Genomic DNA, 12869 nt, shown 5'->3' with positions numbered 1-12869 from the left:
GGAGTGGAAGGTCATGGCTGAGGCCTGTGTCCAGCTCCAACTCCCAAACAAACACTACGTCAGTAACGTCACTCATTTAAACTGAAAGTTTGGAACCGTCGTTTCTTTGCTTATGGACAAAACCTCGCCTGGTCTGCACACACTAATTGGATTACTTAACAGCACTTTCAAAATAATCTGTTATGTTTTTTCTCATCATATTAACCTTTAAGATAAAAATTGGAATACAAAATCATGAATCATAGGTTACTTACCTAGCATGCGTCATCTTGTGTCTGTGTCCTCCATGTTGACTCGTAGGCTTTACGGAAAACTAGTAAGAAATGATTGAATTATGGCGTAGCACTTTTAACCACATAGTAATTAACAACTGGTAGGGGCTAATATGAGCATTAGCAGAAACGTACGAGGGTTAGTAGTCCCTATAGCCACATCGGGGCCATAATCCATTTCTTTATGCACAATTGCGTCTGGTCGCCATTGTTGAGGGTAGCTGTACTGTCATTAATCAAAACAAAAACCAAACTTAACAAACTTTGCATGTCGTTAATATTTCGTTTACAACTAATATCTAATTCATCAGAAATTTTCAATAACTAAAAACAGGCATTTCGGTCATCATTTGCTCTTCTTGAAAAATTTGGTTTTAATTTAATCCATACAGTGATATATGTAGGCTATGCTAATACATATGGCCACCGCAAAACTAGCATTTCCGTTATTTTTCTTATCTGAGTTGCTTCACTTGTTGTGGTTTTCGTATTTTAAATTATTATATCCAGGCATATTTTTTTTAATGAGTTGACTATAGGCCTACTCTAGCAATAATTTAGTCTCAGACTCGATGTGTATTGCCCAACTCTTATTTTTTTTATTTTGATATTCATTACCATTCTGCTTTGACAGGTAGGACAACAAGACAGTAGTTTAAGGTTGAACATGAAAAGGGTAAAACAAAAATAAAAATTAGCATTTGGCAAAGGAAAAAATTGTTGCAGTTACGAGGATTTGAGGCCAATATAAAACTTAAGTCATGCTCATTGTAAAAACTTAAAACTTGTCAACCAAGTTATTCTTATAAAATATTGACACTACAATGGTCAATTCGATAGTACTAATTATCTTCAACTAGTGTTACTGATAAACCATTTTTTTTTGTCTTTCTTCAAACCCCTTTTGTGATTTGAAAACTATTAAGCCTGAATACAAATGCTAGCGAAATAACTGAAAAGATACAGAGCAAAATATTAACTGGAAAGAAATTATTTTCACACACCAAGGCCTGCCTGAACAGACTCTTAGTGTCTGATGGAGGGCGAGAAATAAACCCCTAAAAGTAAAGTAAAAAAGTAATCAATGCAGCAAAGTACCATATTCTCCTGACTCTTTCCTGCAGGAGGACTAGTATTTCAAAGTACCGTCAACACGAAGTAGAGTTATATGAGGTTGGACAGCAGATTTGAAAAGATAGAAAGCTAGAAAGTAGGTTCAGCTGGGGAGCAAAGGGGACGCTGCAAGGCAGGCAGTGCTTAGGGTGAGGTCTGCTTGATGGCACTTATTGTCTCCCAGTGCAAGGCTGATAGGCAGTGTTTTCAACTTGACCCTATGAAGATTAAATATTCTATATGTGAAATTTATTCTGCTTTCTTATTCAATATTCAGTTTCTACCATCATTAGTTTCGCTACATAACTTCAACATAGTCGGTTGACACATGACATTTCTCACTGTAAAAAAAGTTTGCAAATCATGAGCCTGACAGTGATTTGTCATGAATGGATCACCAGATTGTTAATACAGCCATTGATAAAATTGTCTAGAGTTCATGAGAACTAGGATAAGATGCCAATCACTGGGGTACTAAGAACTTTCAGACAAGCACTCTAAGTCTATCTATATGTTGTGAGGCAAATTAAAGCTCACCTTGAAATCAATTCACTGTGTTTAAGGTAAAAACCAAATGCTGTATGTGAAGATATTAGGTTGCCATTATTACATTAAATTCATTGTCAAGCAAGTTATTCAAGGACTTGCTTTGCATTAGGTCAACTCTTCTCTCTCGATTATAAAGATGGATATGGAGGAATAATAGGTGTGATGCCTACATTGTACCTCGAAACCCCAACTGTCGTACTGTTTAGGAAAGTGTTTGGCCAACATGAATTTGGGCTGAATAGCCCAGTGTTGGGACCTAGGAGGGCATTCAGCACTAAAGCTTAATGGGGGGTGAGGACCCTGCTGTTACACATTAGTAAAGGTTAATAGGTTAGACAGCAAAGTGAAAGAAAGCAGGAGAATCACTTCCATAAATTCTTTAAATTCCATTTCTATCTACTTATATTCCCAGATACCCAATAGTTCTCTAGGACGTTTAGTTAAATGCTGTACAATTAGCAAATGTTACACTTTCTTAATACCAGATGGCAAGATGGTGTCAGCTATTTTAGTGAAGATACAATGGTAGGGATCAGTCAATCAAGTCTTTACTAAAATGTCTTCAACACATATTTGACATTTTCTACAAAATATGTTATTTTTATTAGTAAAATAAATTTTTGAATATACTTACCCGATAATCATGTAGCTGTCAACTCCGTTGCCCGACAGAATTCTATGGAGGGATACGCCAGCTATCACAATACTAGAAGGGGGTGTAATTACCAGCGCCACCTGTGGCCAGGTACTCAAGTACTTCTTGTTGACACCTCCTCAATTATTCCTCGGTCCACTGGTTCTCTATGGGGAGGAAGGGAGGGTCGATTAAATCATGATTATCGGGTAAGTATATTCAAAAATTTATTTTACTAATAAAAATAACATTTTTCAATATTAAACTTACCCGATAATCATGTAGCTGATTCACACCCAGGGGGGTGGGTGAAAAACCAGTGTACAAGACTAAAGGATAGCTAAGTATCCCGTATTTCATATAATCAGTTATCCACAATAACAATGAAATAATAAGTACCTGGTAAGGAAGTCGACTTGAACCGTTACTCTGCCTTTAATAAGATCGTCTTCCTTACTGAGCGCAGCGTTCCTCTTGGGAGGCTGAATCAACTCAAAGGTGCTAAAGTATACAGGGCTGCAACCCATACTAAAGGACCTCATCACAGCCTTTAACCTCAGCGCTTCTCAAGAAAGAATTGACCACCCGCCAAATCAACAAGGATGTGGAAGGCTTCTTAGCCGACCGTACAACCCATAAAAAGTATTCAAGAGAAAGGTTAAAAGGTTATGGGATTATGGGAATGTAGTGGCTGAGCCCTCGCCTACTACTGCATTCGTTGCTACGAATGGTCCCAGGGTGTAGCAGTACTCGTAAAGAGACTGGACATCTTTGAGATAGAATGATGCGAACACTGACTTGCTTCTCCAATAGGTTGCATCCATAACACTCTGCAGAGAATGGTTCTGTTTGAAGGCCACTGAAGTAGTCACAGCTCCCACTTCATGTGTCCTTACCTTCAGCAAAGCAAGGTCTTCTTCCTTCAGATGAGAATGTTTTTCTCTAATCAGAAGCCTGAATAGTAAGAAACTGAGTTCTTAGAACTTGGAAAAGAAGGTTTCTTGATAGCACACTATAAGGCTTCTGATTGTCCTTGTAAAGGTTAAGACCTTTTTAGATAGTACCTAAGAGCTCTAACTGGGCAAAGTACTCTCTTCAGATCATTCCCCACCAAGTTGGACAGGCTTGGGATCTCGAACGACTTAGGCCAAGGACGTGAAGGAAGCTCGTTTAGCAAAAACCGAGCTGCAAGGAACATGTAGCCGTTTCAGATGTGAAAACAATGATCCTGCTGAAGGCGTGGATCTCACTTACTCTTTTAGCTGTTGTCAAGCACACGAGGAAAAGAGTTTTTAAGTGAGGTCCTAAAAAGAGGCTGATTGGAGAGGTTCAAATCTTGATGACATAAGGAACCTTAGGACCACGTCTAGATTCCAGCCTGGAGAGGACAACCGACGTTCCTTTGAGGTCTCAAAAGACCTAGGGAGGTCCTGTAGATCTTTGTTGGTGGAAAGATCCAAGCCTCTGTGGCGGAAAACCGCTGCCAACATACTTCTGTAACCCTTGATCGTAGGAGCTGAAAGGGATCTTACTTTCCTTAGATATAACAGGAAGTCAGCAATCTGGGTTACAGTGGTACTGGTTGAGGAAACTGCATTGGTCTTGTACCAGCTACGGAAGACTTCCCCTTGAGACTGATAGATTCTGAGAGTGGATGTTCTCCTTGCTTTGGCAATCGCTCTGGCTGCCTCCTTCGAAAAGCCCCTAGCTCTTGAGAGTCTTTCGAAAGTCTGAAGGCAGTCAGACGAAGAGCGTGGAGGATTGGGTGTACCTTCTTTACGTGAGGTAGACTTAGAAGGTTCACTCCTAGAGGAAGAGTCCTGGGAATGTCGACCAGCCATTGCAGTACCTCTAAGAACCATTCTCTCGCGGACCAGAGCGGAGCCAACCAACGTCAGCCGTGTCCCTTTGTGAGAGGAGAACTTCTGAAGTACCCTGTTGACAATCTAGAACGGCGGGAATGCATACAGGTCGAGATGGAACCAATCCAGCAGAAAAGCATCCACGTGAACTGCTGCTGGGTCTGGAATCGGAGAACAATACAACAGGAGTCTCTAGGTTATCGAGGTAGTGAACAGATCTATGGTTGGCTGACCCCACAGGGCCCAAAGTCTGTTGCAAACATTCTTGAGAAGGGTCCACTCTGTGGGGATGACCTGACCCTTCCGTCTGAGGTGATCTGCCATGACATTCATACCGCCCTGAATGAACCTCGTTACCAGTTAGCTTTCGATCTTTAGATCAGATGAGTAGGTCCCTTGCGATCTAGAACAACTTCCACGAAAGAGTCCCTCCCTGCTTGAAGATGTAAGCCAGGGCTGTGGTGTTGTCAGAGTCCACCTCCACCACTTTGTTAAGCTGGAGGGACTTGAAGTTTATCAAGGCCAGAATAACCGCCAACAACTCCTTGCAATTGATGTGAAGTGTCCTTTGCTCCTGATTCCATGTTCCCGAGCATTCTTGTCCGTCCAAAGTCGCACCCCAGCCCGTGTCTGATGCGTCCGAGAGGAGACGGCGGTCGTGTTTCTGAACAGCCAAGGGTAGACTTCCTTGAGAAGAAAGCTGTTCTTACACCACGCGAGAGAAGACCTCCTCTCTTCGGAAACAGGAACTGAGACCGTCTCTAGCGTCATGTCCTTTATCCAGTGAGCAGCTAGATGATACTGAAGGGGGGGAGATGGAGTCTCCCTAACACGATGAACAGGGCCAGCGATGAAAGTGTCCCTGTTAGACTCATCCACTACCTGACTGAGCATCGGTTCCTTCTCAGCATGCTCTGGATGCATTCTAGGGCTTGGAAGATCCTTGGGGCCGACGGAAAAGTCCGAAAAGCTCGACTCTGAAGATCCATACCCAAGGAGACAATGGTCTGGGATGGAACGAGCTGAGACTCCTCAAAATTGACCAGGAGGCCCAGTTCCTTGGTCAGATCCATAGTCCATTTGAAAATCTCCAGACAGCGACGACTTGTGGGAGCTCTTAAAAGCCAGTCGTCTGACGGAGCCGGACACAAGATCATGGTACTGCTGCACAGTCTGTGAACTGTCAATCATGGGCAAGCGAGGAAGTACAGCGACAACCCGAATCTGTCTAGACTGTCTGGGTCGTACAGACAACTCCTTATCGGGTTGCTGAGGTTGCCGCACTGCGTCACAACAAGTCACCTCTGTTGGTTGTTGAACGTCTTCCCCGTGACACATTGACTCCGTAAACAAAAAATCCTCTAACAAGGACTAAGCTTGGACTGCATGTCTTGCAACACAGCTCAAGGTCTATGGGAGCAGGTGTGGTAACAGACGGGATTAGCGACTGAAGTGGAACCATACCTTCCCTGGAAGCATGTTATGCTTAAATAAAAGACCATAAGAGGCTATGCAGCTAAAGGCTCCCTCCAAATGACAGAGTCCTCAAGGGAATATCAGAAGGAGGGAGAAAAGAACTTTCTCATCTACAGGGACCATATCCTAGAAAAGCTAAGTTCTCTCAGTGAGGGTTCACTGGTGCAAAAGCAGCAGACTAGAAGGCAACGTTATGAAACTGCTTGACAGTCTAGTGAGTTGGCAACAACCAAAGATGTGTGACTGAGAAGCATGCGGTAAGGTATGCAGAGCATGTTGTATGCAGAGTATGCTGTATGCAGAGCATGCTGTATGTAGAGCATGTTGTATGCAGAGCATGCTGAATGCAGAGCATGCTGTATGCAGAGCATGTTGTATGCAGAGCATGCTGAAAGCAGAGCATGCTGTATGCAGAGCATGTTGTATGCAGAGCATGTTGTATGCAGAGCATGCTGTATGTAGAGCATGTTGTATGCAGAGCATGCTGTATGTAGAGCATACTGTAAGGTAAGCAGAGCGTGTGCATGGCGTTTAACATTTCTCAGAAATTCCATGACCAGTGCTAGAGTGCTTTATGCATGCTTGCATGGGGTTTAAATATCAACATAATATTTACCTTACATTCATAACTCATGATTCATATTTTTGCCATATTCTGCGATATTGTTAAAAATATATTGCAAGGAATACAAATATATTTATAAGTAATACAAATAACCTCCATTATCATAAGATTTGAAAATGGAGGTAAGATATGTTGAACAGCAGAGTCAGAACGAGCTGGAACAACAATAGTTGTGGTTTCCTCTTCAAGACTCTGTTGAGGGAACACCTGAGGCTCAGTCTGCAAAGGCTGATCAAAGGAAGTAGCAGAAGGTAGGCGCATGGGTGGAGGAGGCTGACTCCTGGCATGAGTGGCTGAACCCAAGGGTTGCGCTTGCTGAGCGGTTGGCGGAAGCGGAGTAGCAAGTTCCTGTTCCTGTGGTGTGAGCGGAGCGCGATGAGGTAGAGGCTGCGCAGAACAAGGTAAATGTCTCGCAAGCTGAGGCTCCTGAGGCGCAAGGCTAAGGTGTAGTGGTGCTTGCCTTGTGGAGGGTTGAGCTCGCTGCAGCGAGAGCTGAGGAGACTGACTCAAGGACGGGAGAGGTTGTTGTACCTCAACCGAGTGTTGCATCACTGGTGGAGCAGCAAGTGGAGGCGGAGGAAGAGAGGTATAATCCTCCTGATCCCATTGTAAAGGTTGCCTTAAAGAAGGCGGAGGCTGAACACCACTGGGAACAGCAAACTCAGAACGTGGCTCAACATCGTACGCCTGGCAGGTGGTACTGCGATCAGGCGGAGCGAGCGCAGGCGGCGGAGGGAGTGTAGGCAGAGGCGGAGGCGCAACACTCTCAGCCCGACACTCACGCATCAAGACCGAAAGTTGTGACTGCATGGACTGCAGTAAAGTCAACTTGGGGTCGGCAGACACTAAGGTCTGCTGAGGTAAAGCCTTAACAGCAGTGATCTGTTGCGGCAGAACCTTACTCCTCTTAGGCGGAGTGCATTCAACTGATGACTGAGGAGAGTCAGAGCTAACCCAATGACTGCATCCGGGTTGTTGAACTCTAACTTCGTACGTCTGGCATAGGTCTGGACTTTACGTTTAAGAGGTCTTGAGACCTGAGACCAGCGTTTTCTCCCCTAAATTTCTTCTGCAGACGAGCAAAATAAGGGCTCAATCGTCTGCGGGTGGGAGTGACGGTCTCGGTAAGACACGCCCACAACCACCGAGGATACTTCTGTGCGCCGATCAAGGCCTGCTGAACCCTTATGCCCTTCGACATTGCTTCTCCCCTGGGCTTGGGAGCTTGCAAGAGGTCCCGGACTGGGAGGACGACTGGCGCGCACAGAAGTACCCTCACGCACAACACTGACACACTTTGCGCTAATCACTTATCATTTTGATTTTCTGTTTGCACTTATTTCACTGAACTCGAAACTTTAAGTGGTTTGTATCTGAAACACGTAATTCTATCCTTTCTCAAAAGTTAGTAATTGCGAAAACAGAATTACAATGTAACAGAAAAATCTAATGAAAGATAATAATTCAGTGGCTGGAAAGAGACTAAACACTAGATCACTCTAGAAACGTTTACTTTCTTCCCCTAAAGAGACTAGGGAGAAGAGCAAAGACGATAACAACGTTACTCGTACGCCTGGCAGGCTTGAATGAAACGTTTATCTTCCTCTTTCTCCCTCCGTCTCTATCTCTCTCTCTCTCTTGACTTAGAACCTGAGAGAAGAGCCCAATCATATATATCGTTAAAACATATTATTGTTAAAGGAAAAAACTGAAATATTTCCCAAAATGAAAAGTTCCTTTATTAGGATCAAAACCATTAAGTTAAGAAAGAATGAACAAAACGCTAGACACGGTTACTCTTACTGCAACGTGAAACCGTGAAAAGTCTATCTCTATCGTAACGATAGAGTGCAAGTTGAACGTTCTGAACGTCAACAACTGCAGAGACAACAAAACGTTAGTTCACTTTGAAAACAGTACTAGACTATCAAAGAAATTCTTTCAAAGACATTAAAATAGCATAATATGTTAACAGGTAAAACCGAAATGACGGGCTCAATGTTAATTAACTTCGGTACCAAGAAAAGACCGCCTACTATTAGGAAGGTCGAATATAAACAAATATAAAAATTAATTTTAATAAGTTTATAATAAAAGGAAGTTAATCGAAGAGGCCTATAAGAGGCGGAGAGATATAAAATAAATCTATAACTTTTGTTAAGCAAAATTAAGAAAGAGAGTCTATACTCTCTTAGACACCAACACTTCCGTCTAAGGGAAGGGTCGGCCATTGAAAGGTGAAAGAGAGTTCATACTCTCTTCGTCACCATAATTAATCAAATTAATTCCAAAAGCTAACTAAGCTAATATAGAAGTTTCCAGTAAAGCGACAGCCGAAATCAAAGAGAAATACTTCACCAAAGTCGTGAAAATACTCCAAGAACATAAGCGTATCCCAGAACGTCTTGCCGGAAGCACGACAGAGGAATAATTGAGGAGGTGTCAACAAGAAGTACTTGAGTACCTGGCCACAGGTGGCGCTGGTAATTACACCCCCTTCTAGTATTGTGATAGCTGGCGTATCCCTCCATAGAATTCTGTCGGGCAACGGAGTTGACAGCTACATGATTATCGGGTAAGTTTAATATTGAAAAATAAGAGGTTATTCTTGATGATAATATTCATACCTGTAATGGTACATTCAATACCAAGACATTATTTGACTTACAGTATTCCAACAGTAAGACAGTTGTGCCTTCAGTAATGACAGCATCTAATCAATTCTCCTTTAATATTTCTTCTTCTTCGTCTGCATCTTTTTCCACTTCTATGTGGGGTCGATGTTTCTGGCCAGCGTTCTCCATCTACCTCTGTCCCACACTTCATCACCGGTTAATCCCTTTGATCGATGGTCATCCTTGATACAGTCCACCCACCTTAGCTTTGGTCTCATCCTCCTTCTCGTTCCCTGTACCTCCATTTCCATCACTCTCCTCCCAATAAACTGTTCTTCTCTTCTCATGACATGATCATACCACTTCAGTCTACTTAATCAATTCTGTTTTAATCATTTCACAAAACTTGTTTCAACCCTTCCTCCTGGCAGCTTAACATTTAAATAGTAAGTTTGCAATAAAGCGAGGACGCAGAAATATCTGTTGATTTTTCTTTATCAGACATAACTCCATAGGGTTAGGCAGACTGTAAATAAGCACTCACTGTGATGGACAACCATGGCAGTTCCACTGCTAAGTAAAAGTCAAGAGGACGGACAAAAAACGGATTTTGAGCGAAGCGAAAAATCTATTTTTGGGTGAGATAGCCATGTCGTCCTGATGGAAGTTCCTTTAGGGTAGCTTCCTTTGGTATATTTGACTATGATGATATTCCCAGAGAATTTTATATTAAGGTATCCAGAATTCTAACTCCTGGAGCGAATATCCCTAAATAAATCTAAATGGGATATCGCATAATATCAGAGGACGTATTCTTGACACGCCACATAGGCAATGAAGGCACCCAATGGGTAAAGGGATGACACTAAGTAATACCAGTAGTGCATTGCAGGAGGAGCGCTCGCGACACAAACACCTACAGTGAGAAAAAACTTCTGTATACAGTAGTGATATAAACCCTGTAATTTATAATAAATAATTTAAGACCACAGAACTTGGCCTAACTATTGCTTTCAGGTAGTCAATGGTACTATGATTCAAAGTCCTTGTCAAGATAAATTCCTCCTCATGTGATATTTCTCATTGACATATGGTTTAATTAGACCAGTGGTATTGAATCATTCCCACTGGGCTAGCATGATGGTTTGTTCTTAATGATGGTATAATCTTTCTTATTAAACCATAACAAAATTCATGTGTTGCACCTAATGAAAAATTCAAGATTTTTACTGTCCGGGATCTGCTTCCCAAAATTTATAATTCAAAAAAATTATCTTTAAAAAACTGCTCTAAACAAGAACCGAGATGTGGATGGTTTAAAGAATTATATTCACTTCAATGCAAAGGTCTATGCTTTCATTTGTTGATATTAATTTTACAAAAATAGTTGGGCTTTCTAAAAGTATGGGGTTCAGTGATGTTCCAAAATAAGAGGAATTGTTACACATTTTACGTCTCGTGCAGCATTGGCGGGTTCACAATACCTTTATTGCTTGTACTGTTGAAAAAGCAAGAAAAGTACTGTATAGTATATTTATGTGAGAAATTGAAAGGTTATGCAACACGATCATTTTTGTGCAATTAATTTGAAAGCCGGAAATAGACCGAGAGGACGACCAAGAGATTCATGGGTGAAAACCTTCAAGAAAGCAAAGAGAGGCGAGACATTTCAGCAGCTGGCACAGATGGCATTGGATAGGAGTCTCTGGAGAGAATGGCGATATCAGATGCAGGACCCAACCCGGAGAATTCCGGACGGGATTTAGTGAGTGAGAATTTGAAAGCTAATATGAAACATTCATGAATTTTTTATCATATGATCAAGCACTGTGGCATGTGCGGTAATTAATCGCTAAAAAATACAAAATGGTATCCAACTTGATAATTTCAACTGATGACATCCCAGTCTTTCCATGAAGAGAGGTAGTTAGGGTGAAAAAAGCAGCAAAGGAGATTAAGCACTCTAACAAATTGATAGAGGGAAATTATAATCAACTGATTATTGATAAATATTCAAAATGAGGAGACACTTCTATGGAACATCCCTTGAATCTGTTGACTAAAAACCAATCTCCCAAAGAACTGAATTCTCATACCGTATATTATGAAGAGTGACAGCCTGGAAGTTCCATGATAACGAAGATGGACCTACAAATGTCAAAAATAATGCATGTACAGAAATGTGCTACCTGTATGCATCAGATCAGAAAGCTGTGCATGATCATTTTAGGTAGCAATAGAAAGTCTTAAACTGCCAGGAAGACTAACAAAATAGCAAAGTGGGGACTACTGGTATATCATGAAAAGAGATTGATAAGTTACATGATAACAAAGATGGACCAACCAATGTCAAAAATAGTGCATGTACAATCTGTATGCAACAGATCAGAAAGCAGTGCATGATCATTTTAGGTAGCAATAGTCTTAAACTAAAAGGAAACTATGTCAACAACACTGCCAGGAAGACTAACAAAATAGCGAAGGGAAGACTAACGGTGCAGGTATGCAACAATGCGACACCTTAGTTTTGGATGTGAATGCCTTGCAAACCTAGCAATACACACTTTAGCGGAGCAATAGTTGACCGCTGCACCTGGGTATGTAGGTATTTTAAAGGGATTTTGACGTAGGAAAAATCTATTTTTGGGCTCGAGCCATGTCGTCCTGATGGAAGTTCCCTCCAGCAACTTTCTACTGTATATTTCTGAGATTGATATTATAAAAGAATTACCGCCAGGTATCACAGGGTTCTAAGCCCCGGGACGACTATCCAAAGATATCATGTATCAGGGACATATCCTAGGATAACCGTAGGTATCTGCACCCCGAATAGACCTTTCCCAGTCTAAGGAGAAGGATAAGTGAGGAGTAGAAACTTGTATAATCACGGTCATTAGCATAATCTGAAAAGGAAGTTCATATTATTGATGAATTTCTATCCTCGAGGTATTTTTTAAGCAGATAACCCTGAGTCTGGAAATTTGACACTTCCACTTTACATAGCTAACAAGTCAGTGTTCAGAGGTAGCTTACTATAAACTATTCATGGATGCTCTTGCTTTAAGTGATTTAGTATTTGAAGAGCATTCTTCATTACAATCCCTTCACAAACACAAAATTCAATTATGAATTTCCATAGAGGACTGGAGCAAAATTACAGAATTTTGTAGAACACTAACTAAACATTGAACCATTTTAAAGATAAGAATTCTATACTTGCATGGTATCCCGGTTCCAAACTATCACAGGTACATAGCAAAGTGTCTTTAGTGTACACTAAAATCATTACGACTACCGTACATACATTCCTACTTTTATTATTCAACTGCCTTGTCCATAAAACACGGATTACACACCATACTGGTAAAGGTACAAGATTACATTTCTCAAAAAAAGACAAATGGAAAAATATAAACTTCAAAATCACAAATTTTAAGTTATTTGTATTTTTCCTAACATACTTACCTCGAACTACTTTCTTAAGAGAGCCTGGGGATCTCTTAATCACCGACCAAGAATTTTGCGTAGTTGCCCCTCTCTCCGCTGCCTCTCAAGGGCGTTCCAGGGCGAAGGGATACACGCCCAGGAGCGACCCAGGTCACGCGGGTGACCACGCTCAAACGACACACGGACACAAGCGAAAGGTGAGGAACACAACGGGAATACGTGAGACACAAGGTAAAGGAACACACAGGCACACGTGGGACAAGGGTTGAGAACACA

The sequence above is a fragment of the Palaemon carinicauda genome, chromosome 40 (assembly GCF_036898095.1).
Source record: "Palaemon carinicauda isolate YSFRI2023 chromosome 40, ASM3689809v2, whole genome shotgun sequence".
In the NCBI taxonomy this organism is placed as follows: Eukaryota; Metazoa; Arthropoda; class Malacostraca; order Decapoda; family Palaemonidae; genus Palaemon; species Palaemon carinicauda.
This window is presented reverse-complemented; position numbering follows the sequence as displayed.